The sequence below is a fragment of the Rattus norvegicus genome, chromosome X (assembly GCF_021556685.1).
Source record: "Rattus norvegicus strain SHRSP/BbbUtx chromosome X, alternate assembly SHRSP_T2T, whole genome shotgun sequence".
Lineage (NCBI taxonomy): Eukaryota > Metazoa > Chordata > Mammalia > Rodentia > Muridae > Rattus > Rattus norvegicus.
The window spans coordinates 134,140,312-134,156,948 of NC_141554.1; positions in this window are offsets into that span (position 1 = coordinate 134,140,312).

Genomic DNA, 16,637 nt, shown 5'->3' on the forward strand with positions numbered 1-16,637 from the left:
TTTGGTGCAAATCCAAGCTGCATTGTCAGGATATCAACAGTTCAGTTCACATGAATCAGCCCCAATAGCTTGATCCACTGGCAAACAACATTCAAGAATCAGCAATTGCAGTTCAATCCAGAAGAAACCACAAGGCTCTGCCAGTTGACCTATGTCATCAAGAAGCTGCTGAAACACCACCAGAAATTCTTTGGTGTGTTTCTTTCTGTGAAGTCATTGCAAACAATGATCAGCAAAGAATGGCAAGGCAAACCAATACCATGTAACATCATCAGTGAAAAACCAAGCCAGCACCAACAAAGGCCAACAAACACTAGCAAAGAGCAGCAAATACCACACAGTGTTGTCTACTGTATGTTGGGTTATATTTAGACCCTTTCCAAAAATCACATATTCTCTCAAGCGTATGTTCTAGAAAAAATGTCACATGCTCTTTTTTCCAAGCCGCTTCAAAAAAAAAAAAAAACATAAAAAACCCACCACATGTCCTTTCTTAGAAAAACATCTTTTCACGTGTCTGCTTCAGCAAAAACATCATTTCATAAGACCGTCTCCAGAAAAACACCACATGACATAACCATGTCTCAAAAAATCCCAGAAGTTTTCACTTCAAACTGCATTTAGAATCATTATTAAATGATGAGTGTCATCTAACTGCTTTCCAGGGGCTTTTTTGTTTTCACAGTGTTTTCAAGGCTGCCTGTCAGCTCTATCAGTGCATGAATGAGGTATTCTGGTTGCTTCCAGTATGGCAAGAAGAAAAACTTTAGTAATTTTAGACTAGCACATAAGACATGAATGTCTTTATGAGTTACAAAGTGATATGTCAAGATGCATGCACATGGAATGATCAACAAAATCATTTTAAACGTACAAATATACCACTCCTACTCAAATCCTTATCAATTATTTCTGGTAATAACATTGAATATATTTTCTCTTGAATTTTTGAAACATGCTATAATCTGTGATTTATAGTCACTCTCTTATATAATAACCTGAAGGAAATGAACTTAATGAAGACAGGGTATGGTTTTGGATTGTGGAATAGAAGTCAGATAGTATGAGAGTTGAACAAATATTATCTAAATGAAGAATACTTAAGATTATATATATTTTGGAAATTGGATTACTTGGTTTTACACATATCACCTTAATTTTCTTGTTTACTTCTAAATCAAATTATCTTAAATATAATTAAAAAAAATATCGGTATTCTTTAGGTAGTCCTGAATTCCTTTTGATTCTTATGATTACCTAGTATTTACAATGATCCGCCTCAGATATAACTGGCTTATCAAAAGTAAATTATCTGCTTATTTTCTCAGCTATCACAACAATTGTCTATTATAGTAACAATTTTCTTTTGGATATGCTCAGAATATATATTGACTCAAAAGATATAAAATTGAATAAACACTTACAAAGAAATATAAAAGTATTATAAATGGTTAGAGGGAGAGAAACAATGTTATTTTTGTTCCTAAAATGCAAGAAGACACACAGTTCATTTCCCTACCCATTTCTTAGTATCTTTATTTCACAAAAGGATAAAACAGCTATAATACTCATCTTACAAGTATTCCAAAGGAAACTTATACTGAGGAAACTGTGTGAAATCTCTGACTTTTCTGAAAGCTGGTGAGTTTCTTGCCAAGCTCCAAAGTGGCTTATATAATTCAGTGGAAGGGAATCGCATAAACTTCTGAGTGAGCTGAATAGACTAAGGCCACTATGTTATAAGAACTATTATGCATATTCAAAAATACATGCACTGATGCATGCCATTATTCCAATAAATGTCTATTAGCCATAAAACCACTCTGAATAGAGTATACAACATTTTAAATGATTTAGGGAAAAACTGATTATATACTTGTTCAAAATATTTATTCCTGATTAGACAATATTTTTATCTCGTCCTGCCATCCCAAAATGTAATTTAGGTCCTATATTTGTTCAATATTCATATTTGTATGTGCTTATGTTTGTATGGTGATATGGTTGATAATATTGGATTCTGATTTGATTGTATTCACTCATGTTTTAAGGATTCCACTCTGAAGCCTCATCATATTTCTGAGATTAGAAAAATCATATAGCCAACTGATATCTTCTTTATATCTGTGTTTTCATACATAGCGTTCTGAAACTGTGGACCAGAAAATTCTAGTTGTAGCATATGTAATTGTTCTATGGTAGTGTTTCTTACTGAATTGCTACATATATTACTGAAAGGAACCAAAACCATGATGTCATATCTAAAATTGTCTATATAATAAATGGTTAATGTTAAAACAAAAATAATTTCTTCCTTTCTCTCCTTTCTTTCTAAAATTTCATTTGCTTATTTTGTCCTAATAAATATAAACACAAATCACTATGTAAGTACTCACTACATTGCATGCAAAACTAAAGGGGATTTTAAAATTAACTACATTTAATTGACTGCAACCTTCTGTGACCTTTGGAAGCCTGTCATGTATAAATCTTAATTTATCTAAAAATGTTCAAAATTTTACACTTTTTGTTCTAAATCTAGGGTCATATGTGAACAGTAGTTTCTTCAAATTCTCAAGCCTCATATTTTTATACGAATACTAAAATTAAATATCTAATTAATTTGAATTGGAAGAAATTCTTCTATGAAAAGTGTGAAATAAGTTACCACAGAAGTAGAAACCATGGCTTGGCATTATGCTAAAAGTATTACTAATTTAAAAAAATTATCTTTTATCATGTTTGACTCAACTACTAAACAAACATCAAACTGTGTGTGTGCTATATTAATATAAAATAACACATCTTTGCCTACATGGATATGTAAAGAAAATTTTATATAATAAAAGCATTTTATAGACTATTTTGTGGCAAAAACCAATATAATATCATGAACTGAAAGGACACAAAATGGTCCTAAATCAATTTGCCCAATTAAAACATTCCTTTGGCAATCAATTCCTAAGACAGAGGAAGGATTTTGGTAAATTTTATTCTCAGCAAAACAATAAAAATAAGATTAAATATAATAAAAATATACCTAAAATATTACAAATTTAGTAAGTAAATAACAGCAGTAAATCAAATTGAAAATAATTTGTGCAAGAGGAACAAATACCATTTGACTCACTAGAACTGACAACATTCTATCTCAGAACTACTTCTCCCTTAATGATTTGTTTAATGATAAGGTAGATAATTTCTGGCAATCATAAATATTGTGTAGAGATGTGTTCTCTTTTGCACTTCTACTAAAACATTATCCCTAAAAGATACTTAATATATTATCAAAACTTGCTCCTTATTTTAAAGAAAATCAACATTTTTTAGATTCAGTTATTGACTCATAATTAAAAATAGCAATCTGGGGGTTGGGGATTTAGCTCAGTGGTGGAGCGCTTGCCTAGCAAGAGCAAGGCCCTGGGTTCCGTCCCCAGCTCCAAAAAAAAAATAGCAATCTGAAGTATTTAAGGACCATATATTATAATTTAGGACGAGAGCAATAAGGAGCTGTTCTGTAATTTAAAAATATATTAGAAAACTGGATTTTAGTACATTAGTTTGAGAAGCTCTGATAAATCACTGCCAGAAGTCACTGCTGTAGAAGGCACTTAGTCCCACAGATTATGGAAAAAAAAGTCATAGTCCTCCTAGTAAAAGAAAAAAGCAAAGCTAAGTATATTTGTTCAGTGATATCATGTTTGAAATTGAACTTTTGAACATAAGTATCTCTGAGGGAAGAGTGAAGAATATAAGGAAAATTATTTAACAAAATCCTTAGCAGATCGCTAAATTATAATGACAATTATAATATATAGAAGAAGATTTATCAATAAAATATAAAGTAAAAATTAACAGAGCACTTAGTACCTAAATATTTTCCAGGGTATATAATTAAGAGTCATCAAATAAGCCATCAAAATATTACAACAACATTTAACTATTAATAAAAAATTAATGGGCATTGGAATAATCTGATCATAAATATGCCTTTATAAGTTACCTAAAATGTTCAATAAGACCTTAGATTGAACAGAAATTTTGCAGAGGATATTAAAAATATTTTTCAGAAAACAAAGAAAACCCATGACTTAAAATTTTACTAAAATTATAAGAACAAAGTGCTACAAAATAGAATACCAATAGAGTTGTACATTATTTATAAATGAAAAACTCCTACAGAAATTGTGAGGTAGTAATAAATTCAGTAGGTTGGCTTTAAGGAAATAAAAGCTAAGGGAGAATCAGTAAATGTGAACATCGATTGACATTGTGCTACATAAGAAAGAACCTAAAAATAAAAAGAAGGACAAATGAGTTGAATCTCAAAGTATTGTACAGAAATAAATTTTATAAAGAAAATATAAATGAAAATGACATAAAATGAATCTGTATTTATAAACTTCAATATTATGAGACATTTTGTACTCAATGTTAAGGATTTCCAAGTACTCAAAATGTAAATTCTATACATCAAAGGAAAGTTAATAAAAGTCATTGACCCAAACACATTTTTGAAACAAGAATGTGGAACACTATTACATGAGAGGGATCCTCAATATATTAACAAGTGTTTCTAATAAAAATCATAGAAATCAAAGCAATTGCACGGTATATGCAAGCTACAGGAAAAATTAAATATTTGCATCGATATAAACATTCTTTCTATAGAAAACTAAGGTAGTCACAAATGGCACACGTTATATTTGATAATAACTGAGATACTTCAATGCATTTCTTCAGCCTTCAGTCAAATAAAAAGGCACAAAAAATAATGAAGTTATACAGGTAAATATAAAGTAGTATGAATGTGATATTTTGTGTAACATTTATATGCTTTAAAAACAGTTTTCCAAAATAAACAGTAAAATAATGAGACGAAAATGTAATGATTTAAATCATTTTGAAATGATAAGAATGACAGGATTACAATAAGGATATTTTATTTTAATATTGCGGGTACTATGGTAGCAATATTTTTCCATTGTTATTGTCCTAAATGAATCTAAAATGTGTGTTGGGAAACTACTTTGAATATAACTTAAACTCCATACTAGAGAAAAACAAAGTAATTCAAAGATAAATGAAGAAACATCTAATGCAAACTGCACAATGAATACAAGAATAAGAAAAGAAATTGCTATAACCTTACTTTATAGATAATTTCACTAAATAAGGTACAGAATTCCTTCTAATATTTAGATATTTATAGAAGTAAATTAAGTTTAAATAATTAGTACAGAAATTCTTTTACATTGATAGAAATAAATTTGCCAATAAACACCATTGAATGGTAAATATTATGTAAGTAAATAATTAATTACATGGAGTACCTGAACTAATGCCATACAAAATATCCCTAGTATATTGACCAAGTAAATGATCGATTTTGTACAGAAAAATATAAATAATAATAGACATATTTGTACCTACCTGGAGGGGACAAAGTTATAAAACATAAGCTGATAGTGGTGTAAGGAAAAATATAACTCAATAATAACATATGTCTTCTCAATGTTAAAAATAAGTAGCAGGAAAAGGAGAAATCTTACTAGATGCACATATGCCATTTCTTGTATGTGGAAAACCTAGAATTGCTTTCAGGAGTCTGTCTCCCCTTCTATCCTGAGGGTTCCAAGAATGGAATGGAATTCAGGGTTGGCGATTGCCTTTACCTTTCCCTATTTTCCCATCTTGCTGGCCTTGAAATAGAAAATACTAAACACACACACACACACACACACACACACACACACACACACACACACACTCACTCACTTTGGTTTATTAGAGATTTATAGGTTGCTTTTCACAGTACATTGGAATAAATATTCTCATGGCTAAATGTAACTTCTCCTTCTCTGAGAGACATTGCTTATAGCATCTAGGGTAAAATGAATGAAAAAATATTTTGGATCAAAGAATTGTATTCTCCAATAACAATGGAATGATATTGCAATATGTCAACAGATAAATTATACTATAAGTACATATAAGGAGGAGAAGAAGTATCTCCTAAATAAATGTGAACTTAAAAAAGACAAAAAGGTAGAAATGTTTCTTTATGTGTGTGAGGAAGAGAATTAGTACATCATAGATAAAACAAAAGTAGTTTGGTAGAATACTGGGTTGGAATGGCATAAACAGGAAGGATGTGGGAGGAAGAGGAGTGAGGAAGGGGGAATGAAGGATTATACGAGAAGGAATAACAAGATGAAGTGTAGGAAAAGTCCATACTTCTATTAAAAAAACACAATTCGAAAGGTACAAGAACACAGGTAAAAAGAAGGAAAAGAAGTGAAGAAGAAAGGATTAAGCAGAGATATACAAAAGTGTTGATGGGGGAATCAAGGATGGGTTGACCAAACTAAGGATGCATGGAAAAAAATGTTGTTAAATCTTACTAGTTAGTAAGCAAATTTAAAACTAAAACTTGGAGTTCAAAATAATTATACTGAGTGGGTAGACAATGTCTCTCTCAGAAGATTTGGGTTATTAAATGAAAAGAGTATAGGATATAAGCTATCATTTATGTGTTAAAGATCAGGAGGCCCTAAAGAAATCCAAAACAGTATAGGCTATCATTTAATTGAGCATGCTTATTTATTAAACATACAGGTAAGATCCTGTTACTCAAGGCTACTTACAATTTAGCAGTAGGAAACAGAGAAATCAATCTCAATACAACTAGGAAGCAACATCCCTACTGCTTAGGTTTCATCATGTTGGAAGGTTCTAGGCAGGTTGCTTAAGTAAAAAAGACATCAGATTTGTTTCCTAGCCTTGAACCCTGCCTGATATGATGTGGCTGCTTTCTGTGTGGTTTTAAGGTCTGTCCAAGCTTTGGAAATTTTATGCCTTATACTATGATCCTGGTCAAAAACCAATGGCTGAGGATGCTATTGTTATTAAGCTAAATGGAAGTGCTATCAAATTGTCTCCTACATATTTATGCTAATACCTATAGAAATACTCTAAAACTAAATTGGAGAAGCTTCCTTTGCTGTGGGCAGCAGTCAATGGAGAGAAGCATAACTGGTGAAAGCACTGAAATAAGAGGCTAAATGTTCAGCACCAAATGAGATTTTTATAATCTGCCCCACAGAGGTTACTGGAGAATGAGGATGGGTCTTCTGGGTGTAGTGTGGCTATCACAATTGTGAGCTCACAACAATAGCAGTTACCTACAAAAGACCTACATATGACCAACCCAACTCAAATTACAATAGAGATGGGGTAGATAAACTTCAGGATGAATCCAAAACTGAGGGACTATTGGCATTTATTAAATGGAAGGAAGTAAGTAACCTGCTTTACAGATGATAAAAATTGGAATATATAAAAGTAGATGGCCCAATATGCAGGCAGAAAGAATTGGACCTAGTGAAGTGTCAGAAAGGCATGAAGTCAAGAGTATGGTGTGTTGGTTGGAAATGTTATTTGTTGGATGATAAGATAGAGAGTTAGATATTATGATATTTCATTATATACATGAATTAGTATCACAAAAGCTAAACATTTAAAAAATACTCTGGAAAAATAACCTAGAAACTCCATCTTGTGATTTGAACTTAACATAATGCTTAAGGAGAACGTCTTTTTAAAAAATGAAGAATTCAAATAATCTAACATTCCACCTTAAGAAAGTATGTGATAAAATCAAAACTAACCAAAAACACGCAGCAAGAAAGTTATAATAAACACTGAATCTTAGATAGAAAGTTCTTAGTGAAATATTGTCAAATTAAATTGAATTTGATGAAAATGCGATTGTAAACTATGACCAAATTGGAATAAGTAAATTTTTAAAAAAGTAAAAAATTTCATAATTACTTCAAATAAATGTAGAAAAACTATGATAGATAATAGTAAATTTTCCAATAATGAATGCATACCAGCACACATGCACACATTATTAATCACAGGAAAGTTTTAAAACTTGATAGTGATGACCTATGAAATATACACATCAGACAGTTTTATGAAAACTTTTCCACTAAAATCAAGCTATCTTCTCTCTTCAGTTCCATTCTTTGCTGTAGAGAGTTTGTATTCATGGTAACTTAGTAGGGGAACTAAATTGTAATTACAGAAATAGTAAAGAATAAAAACTATTTATTTTAACATCTGATATGGTGGAAATCTGTGGTTTTCAAACAAGTTATGGAAGGGAACAGGACACTTAGGGAGGAAGACATTAGGAGTTGCACGGTTAGAGGGAGATTCCAAAAGAGAGAATTGAAATTGTTGGGAGCAATGCACTTGAAAACCTTCCATTATTGATGTTAATATAATGGTTAGAGTTAAGTATGAGTGGGTTCATGGAAAGTCCCCAGCCAGCTGCAGAAGACTAACACAGATCTATCTGGTGGTCAGGATGAATAACGATATGATAAAGTTCTGACCCTGCTGAGAAATACATCTGACATCAAGATGCCCAATGTGATGACCTTTAACCTTTCTGAAAAACTAACATCCTGTAGAATAATAAATACGACAAACCTGTGACCTTCCTAACATCCTGTCAACATCAACCGATTCCCTGACCACTCCTTGGCCTGAGTAAATGTTTCCAACTTGCCCCTCTCTCTGTTACCCCTGTTATGGCATAAATTCAGCCTTCGGAAAAAAATAAAATTTTCGCCTTGATCAGACTCTTGTCTTGGCACCTTCTTCATGTCTCTTGTCCCCCATTCTCTTCCAGGTACCCTCAGCACCCTCGTTGACATGGAATAAATTGAATATATTTTACACATGCATGTTAATGTCAGTTAACAATATAAAATTTATATTAAAAAGAAATATTTTCTAGCAAATGTTAGGAAAAGGAGTAAAATACTTTTGGAAATCATAAACGGGATCTCAATCAAAATATTATATTTATGTACATAATGTTGAGAATCTAAGGGAAAAACCTATAATATTTTATGGGGATATTTTATTTTTTTTCCAACACACACTCAAGGAAAGAGGAGTGTGAATTAGCAAATCTTTACTTAGAGGAGGACATAGTAGTTTTAAAATTGCAACAATTATCAAATTGATCCACAGATTCAACCCATTTCACAAATTCAAACTTGATACACTTTGAAATGGTCAAGCTAATAATAAAATTCACTTGAGAAAGCAAAGAATGCAGAAATGAAAAACAATGTGGAAAATCAAGACCATCAGAGATATTATTTGTCATTGAAATGATATTGTCTGGTTTTTACCTCTTTTTTGTACAAATATTAATTTAAAATAAAATGTCTATACTGTTTTACATACTGAGGTAGCCTATATTAAAAATAAACTTGCCATCCTCTTTATATCATTTTTAAAATACATCTGATATGCCTTCAAAATTCTAAAACTTTTAGAAAAATTTATCATGTTTGAATGTGCCCTGTACTTTATCTATTTGCTTATTAATTGTCTATCATCATTTTAGGCACACAAGCATGAAAATGTAAGAAGCAGGAAATGGGATTCTTTTCTGTTGGCCTTCTTACTAGAGGTTTTCCATGGAGATCTCTGGCCCAGCCAGGTGCCAGGGTTCACATGAAAGGGAAAGAACTGAGCAGGGAGGAGGAATCAGCTCCACTGCCTCCAAGGCTACAGCTGCTCCACCTCCACCTTTGCAGCTGCTGCTTCAGTTACTCCAAGATGTCAGCTGTGCTGAGCCAGCAGGAGGCTGGCTAACCAGTGAGGGGTGCAGGGAAGCTTCTGGCAACCATGTAAGGAGAGAAGATCTCTTCCCCAAGCTGCAGTGTTAACAGCTCTTACAACAGGAGCTCTCAGAAGATGGAGTAGTTCTTGCACATCTTTAATCCTTCTGGAAAGGATTGGTATATACAGTTTTGGGGTGGGCCAGGGTCTGACAGCAGGTACTTCCTATTGGCTTGGCCTGAGAGCTTGGGAAGAGCTCATCTACATGTAGGAGGGGTTGGTCAGGGTCGGACAGGAGGTACTTCCTATTGGCTTCGCCTGAGAGCTTGGGAAGAGCTCATTTACATGTAGGAGGGGTTGATCAGGGTCAGACAGTAGGTACTTCCTATTGGCTTGGCCTGAGAGCTTGGGAATACCTTATCTACATGTAGAAGGGGTTGGTCAGGGTCAGACAGGAGGTACTTCCTATTGGCTTGGTCTGAGAGCTTGGGAAGAGCTCATCTACATGTAGGAGGGGTTGGTCAGGGTCTGTCAGGAGGTACTTCCTATTGGCTTGGTCTGAGAGCTTGGGAATACCTTATCTACGCGTGGGAGGATATGGTTCTGATTCTATGGTCCCAAAACTCTCTATAGGGAGATATGGGGGGCTGTGGCTATGTAAGAGTTGTCTGGCCTCCTGGGAATTTAGGGAAATATCTACCATCCCTTTCAGGGACACCAGGGTTTCAAACTTATCAGAACCGGGAACCAAGATACCTTTCACTGCCCTCTGCCCTACAGTTGTCTGTTTTGTTGCTTGAGTTTTTGTCATTGCTCTTTAATAAGACCTGCTAGATTATGGTTTGTAAATAAATATTTTGAATATATTAATTTATTTTAAATATAGTCTTTAATATCCCAGACTTGTTTCTTCCTTATGCATGAAATACATTGATATCAGATGAGTTATTTCTTTTTTTTTTTAACTTGAGTATTTCTTATATACATTTCGAGTGTTATTCCCTTTCCCGGTTTCCAGGCAAACATCCCCCTCGCCCCTCCCCTTCTTTATGGGTGTTCCCCTCCCCATCCTCCCCCCCTTGACGCCCTCCCCCCAACAATCTAGTTCCGTGGGGGTTCAGTCTTAGCAGGAACAAGGGCTTCCCCTTCCACTGGTGCTCTTACTAGGATATACATTGCTACCTATGAGGTCAGAGTCCAGGGTCAGTCCATGTATAGTCTTTAGGTAGTGGCTTACTCCCTGGAAGCTCTGGTTGCTGGGCATGGTTGTACAAATGGGGTCTCGAGCGCCTTCAAGATCTTCCAGTTCTTTCTCTGATTCTTTCAACGGGGGTCCTATTTTCAATTCAGTGGTTTGCTGCTGGCATATGCCTCTGTGTTTGCTGTATTCTGGCTGTGTCTCCCGGGAGAGATCTACATCCAGCTCCTGTCGGCCTGCACTTCTTTGCTTCATCCATCTTGTCTAATTGGATGGCTGTTTTTGCATGGGCCACATGTGGGGCAGGCTCTGAATGGGTGTTCCTTCTGTGTCTGTTTTAATCTTTGCCTCTCTATTCCCTGCCAAGGGTATTCTTATTCCCTTATTAAAGAAGGAGTGAAGCATTCACATTTTGATCATCCGTTTTGAATTTCATTTGTTCTAGGCATCTAGGGTAATTCAAGCATTTGGGCTAATAGCCACTTATCAATGAGTGCATACCATGTGTGTTTTTCTGTGATTGGGTTACCTCACTCAGGATGATATTTTCCAGTTCCAACCATTTGCCTACGAATTTCATAAAGTCATTGTTTTTGATAGATGAGTAATATTCCATTGTGTAGATGTACCACATTTTCTGTATCCATTCCTCTGTTGAAGGGCATCTGGGTTCTTTCCAGCTTCTGGCTATTATAAATAAGGCTGCTATGAACATAGTGGAGCACGAGTCTTTTTTATATGTTGGGGCATCTTTTGGGTATATGCCCAAGAGTGTTATAGCTAGATCCTCAGGCAGTTCAATGTCCAATTTTCTGAGGAACCTCCAGACTGATTTCCAGAATGGTTTTACCAGTCTGCAATCCCACCAACAATGGAGGAGTGTTCCTCCTTCTCCACATCCTCGCCAGCATCTGCTGTCACCTGAGATTTTGATCTTAGCCATTCCCACTGGTGTGAGGTGAAATCTCAGGGTTGTTTTGATTTGCATTTCCCTTATGACTAAAGATGTTGAACATTTCTTTAGGTGTTTCTCAGCCATTCGGCATTACTCAGCTGTGAATTGTTTGTTTAGCGCTGAACCCCATTTTTAATAGGGTTATTTGTCTCCCTGCGGTCTAACTTCTTGAGTTCTTTGTATATTTTGGATATAAGGCCTCTATCTGTTGTAGGATTGGTAAAGATCTTTTTCCAATCTGTTGGTTGCCATTTTTTCCTAACCACAGTGTCCTTTGCCTTACAGAAGCTTTGCAGTTTTATGAGATCCCATTTGTCGATTCTTGATCTTAGAGCATAAGCCATTGGTGTTTTGTTCAGGAAATTTTTTCCAGTGCTCATGTGTTCCAGATGCTCCCCTAGTTTTTCTTCTATTAGTTTGAGTGTGTCTGGTTTGATGTGGAGGTCCTTGATCCACTTGGACTTAAGCTTTGTACAGGGTGATAAGCATGGATCGATCTGCATTCTTCTACATGTTGACCTCCAGTTGAACCAGCACCATTTGCTGAAAATGCTATCTTTTTTCCATTTGATGGTTTTGGCTCCTTTGTCAAAAATCAAGTGTACATAGGGGTGTGGGTTCATTTCTGGGTCTTCAATTCTGTTCCATTGGTCTATCTGTCTGTCTCTGTACCAATACCATGCAGTTTTTATCACTATTGCTTGGTAATACTGCTTGAGTTCATGGATAGTGAAGTCCTTTTATTGTTGAGGATAGCTTTAGCTATCCTGGGTTTTTTGTTATTCCAGATGAATTTGCAAATTGTTCTGTCTAACTCTTTGAAGAATTGGATTGGTATTTTGATGGGGATTGCATTGAATCTGTAGATTGCTTTTGGTAAAATGGCCATTTTTACTATATTAATCCTGCCAATCCATGAGCATGGGAGATCTTTCCATCTTCTGAGGTCTTCTTCAATTTCTTTCTTCAGAGTCTTGAAGTTCTTATTGTACAAATCTTTTACTTGCTTGGTTAAAGTCACACCGAGGTACTTTATATTATTTGGGTCTATTATGAAGGGTGTCATTTCCCGATTTCTTTCTCAGCTTGTTTCTCTTTTGTCTTTTTTTTTTTCTTTTTTTTTTTTTTCAGAGCTGGGGATCGAACCCAGGGCCTTGCGCTCGCTAGGCAAGCGCTCTACCACTGAGCTAAATCCCCAACCCCTTGTTTCTCTTTTGTGTAGAGGAAGGCTACTGATTTATTTGAGTTAATTTTATACCCAGCCACTTTGCTGAAGTTGTTTATCAGCTTTAGTAGTTCTCTGGTGGAACTTTTGGTGGATCACTTAAATATACTATCATATCATCTGCAAATAGTTATATTTTGACTTCTTCTTTTCCGATCTGTATCCCCTTGACCTTGTTTGTTGTCTGATTGCTCTGGCTAGAACTTCAAGAACTATATTGAATAAGTAGGGAGAGAGTGGGCAGCCTTGTCTAGTCCCTGATTTTAGTGGGATTGCTTCAAGTTTCTCTCCATTTAGTTTAATGTTAGTAACTGGTTTGCTGTATATGGCTTTTATTATGTTTAGGTATGGGCCTTGAATTCCTATTCTTTCCATGACTTTTATCATGAAGGGGTGTTGAATTTTGTCAAATGCTTTCTCATCATCTAATGAAATGATCATGTGGTTTTGTTCTTTCAGTTTGTTTATATAATGGATCACGTTGATGGTTTTCCATATATTAAACCATCCCTGCATGCCTGGGATAAAGCCTACTTGATCATGTTGGATGATTGTTTTGATGTGCTCTTAGATTCGGTTTGCCAGAATTTTATTGAGTATTTTTGCATCGATATTCATAAGGGAAATTGGTCTGAAGTTCTCTTTCTTTGTTGGGTCTTTGTGTGGTTTAGGTATAAGAGTAATTGTGGCTTCACAGCAGGAATTCGGTAGTGCTCCATCTGTTTCAGTTTTGTGGAATATTTTGGATAATATTGGTACTAGGTCTTCTATGAAGCTCTGATAGAATTCTGCACTAAACCCGTCTGGACCTGGGCTCTTTTTGGTTGGGAGACCTTTAATGACTGCTTCTATTTCCTTAGGAGTTATGGGGTTGTTTAACTGGTTTATCTGTTCCTGATTTAACTTCGGTACCTGGTATCTGTCTAGGAAATTGTCCATTTCCTGCAGATTTTCAAGTTTTGTTGAATATAGGCTTTTATAGTAAGATCTCATGTTTTTTTGAATTTCCTCTGAATCTGTAGGTATGTCTCCCTTTTCATTTTTGATTTTGTTAATTTGGATACACTCTCTGTGTCCTCTCATTAGTCTGGCTAAGGGTTTATCTATCTTGTTGATTTTCTCAAAGAACCAACTTTTGGTTCTGTTGATTCTTTCTATGGTCCTTTTTGTTTCTACTTGGTTGATTTCAGCTGTGTGTTTGACTATTTCCTGCATTCTACTCCTGGGTGTATTTGCTTCTTTTTGTTCTAGAGATTTTAGGTGTGCTGTCAAGCTGTTGACATATGCTCTCTACTGTTTCTTTCTGCAGACACTCAGCGCTATGAGTTTTCCTCTTAGCACAGCTTTCATTGTGTCCCATAAGTTTGAGTATGTTGTACCTTCATTTTCATTAAATTCTAAAAAGTCTTTAATTTCTTTCCTTATTTCTTCCTTTTCCAGGCTATCATTGAGTAGAGCATTGTTCAATTTCCACGTATATGTGGGCACTCTTCCCTTATTGTTATTGAAGACCAGTTTTAGGCTGTGGTGGTCCGATAGCACGCATGGAATTATTTCTATCTTTCTGTACCTGTTGAGGCCCGTTTTTTGACCAATTATATGGTCAATTTTGGAGAAAGTACCATGAGGAGCTGAGAAGAAGGTATATCCTTTTGCTTTAGGGTAGAATGTTCTATAAATATCTGTTAAGTCCATTTGGCTCATGACTTCTCTTAGTCTGTCTACATCTCTGTTTAATTTCTGTTTCCATCATCTGTCCATTGATGAGAGTGGGATGTTGAAATCTCCTACTATTATTGTGTGAGGTGCAGTGTGTGCTTTGAGCTTTAATGAGGTTTCTTTTACATATGTAGATGCCCTTGTATTTGGGGCATAGTTATTTAGGATTGAGAGTTCATCTTGGTGGATTTTTCCTTTGATGAATATGAAGTGTCCTTCCTTATTTTTTTGATGAATTTTAGTTGAAAATTGATTTTATTTGATATTAGAATGGCTACTCCAGCTTGCTTCTTCTGACCATTTGCTTGGAAAGTTGTTTTCCAGCCTTTCACTCTGAGGTAGTATCTGTCTTTGTCTCTGAGGTGTGTTTCCTGTAGGCAGCAGAATGCAGAGTCCTCGTTGCATATCCAGTTTGTTAATCTATGTCTTTTATTGGGGTGTTGAGGCCATTGATGTTGAGAGATATTGAGGAATAGTGATTATTGCTTCCTGTTATATTCATATTTGGATGTGAGGTTATGTTTGTGTGCTTTCCTTCTCTTTGTTTTGTTGCCAAGACGATTAGTTTCTTGCTTCTTCTAGGGTATAGCTTGCCTCCTTATGTTGGGCTTTACCATTTATTATCCTTGGTAGTGCTGGGTTTGTAGAAAAACATTGTGTAAATTTGGTTTTGTCATGGAATATCTTGGTTTCTCCATCTATGTTAATTGAGAGTTTTGCAGGATACAGTAACCTGTGCTGGCATTTGTGTTCTCTTAGGGTCTGTATGACATCAGTCCAGGAACTTCTGGCTTTCATAATTTCTGGCGAAAAGTCTGGTGTAATTCTGATAGGTCTGCCTTTATATGTTACTTGACCTTTTTCCCTTACTGCTTTTAATATTCTTTCTTTATTTTGTGCATTTGGTGTTTTGACTATTATGTGACGGGAGGTGTTTCTTTTCTGGTCCAATCTATTTGGAGTTCTGTAGGCTTCTTGTATGCCTATGGGTATCTCTTTTTTTAGGTTAGGGAAGTTTTCTTCTATGATTTTGTTGAAGATATTTACTGTTCCTTTGAGCTGGGAGTCTTCACTTTCTTCTATACCTATTATCCGTAGGTTTGATCTTCTCATTGAGTCCTGGATTTCCTGTATGTTTTGGACCAGTAGCTTTTTCCGCTTTACATTATCTTTGACAGTTGAGTCAATGATTTCTATGGAATCTTCTGCTCCTGAGTTTCTCTCTTCCATCTCTTGTATTCTATTCGTGAAGCTCATATCTACAGCTCCTTGTCTCTTCTTTGCTTTTCTATATCCAGGGTTGTTTCCATGTGTTCTTTCTTGATTGCTTCTATTTCCAATTTTAATTCCTTCAACTGTTTGATTCTGTTTTCCTGGAATTCTTTCAGGGATTTTTGTGACTCCTTGCTATGGGCTTCTACTTGTTTATTTATGATTTCCTGGAATTCTTTCAGGGATTTTTGTGACTCCTCTCTATGGGCTTCTACTTGTTTATTTATGATTTCCTGGAATTCTTTCAGGGATTTTTGCGATTCCTCTCTGTAGGCTTCTACTTGCTCTCTAAGTGAGTTCTTCATGTCTTTCTTGAAGTCCTCCAGCATCCTGATCAAATATGATTTTGAAACTAGATCTTGCTTTTCTGGTGTGTTTGGATATCCCGTGTTTGCTTTGGTGGGAGTATTGGCCTCCAATGATGCCATATAGTCTTGGTTTCTGTTGCTTGGGTTCCTGCGTTTGCCTCTTGCCATCAGATTATCTCTAGTGTTACTTTGTTCTACTATTTCTGACAGTGGCTAGACTGTCCTATAAGCCTGTGTGTCAGGAGTGCTGTGTACCTGTTTTCCTATTTTCTTTCACCCAGTTATGGGGACAGAGTGTTCTGCTTTCGG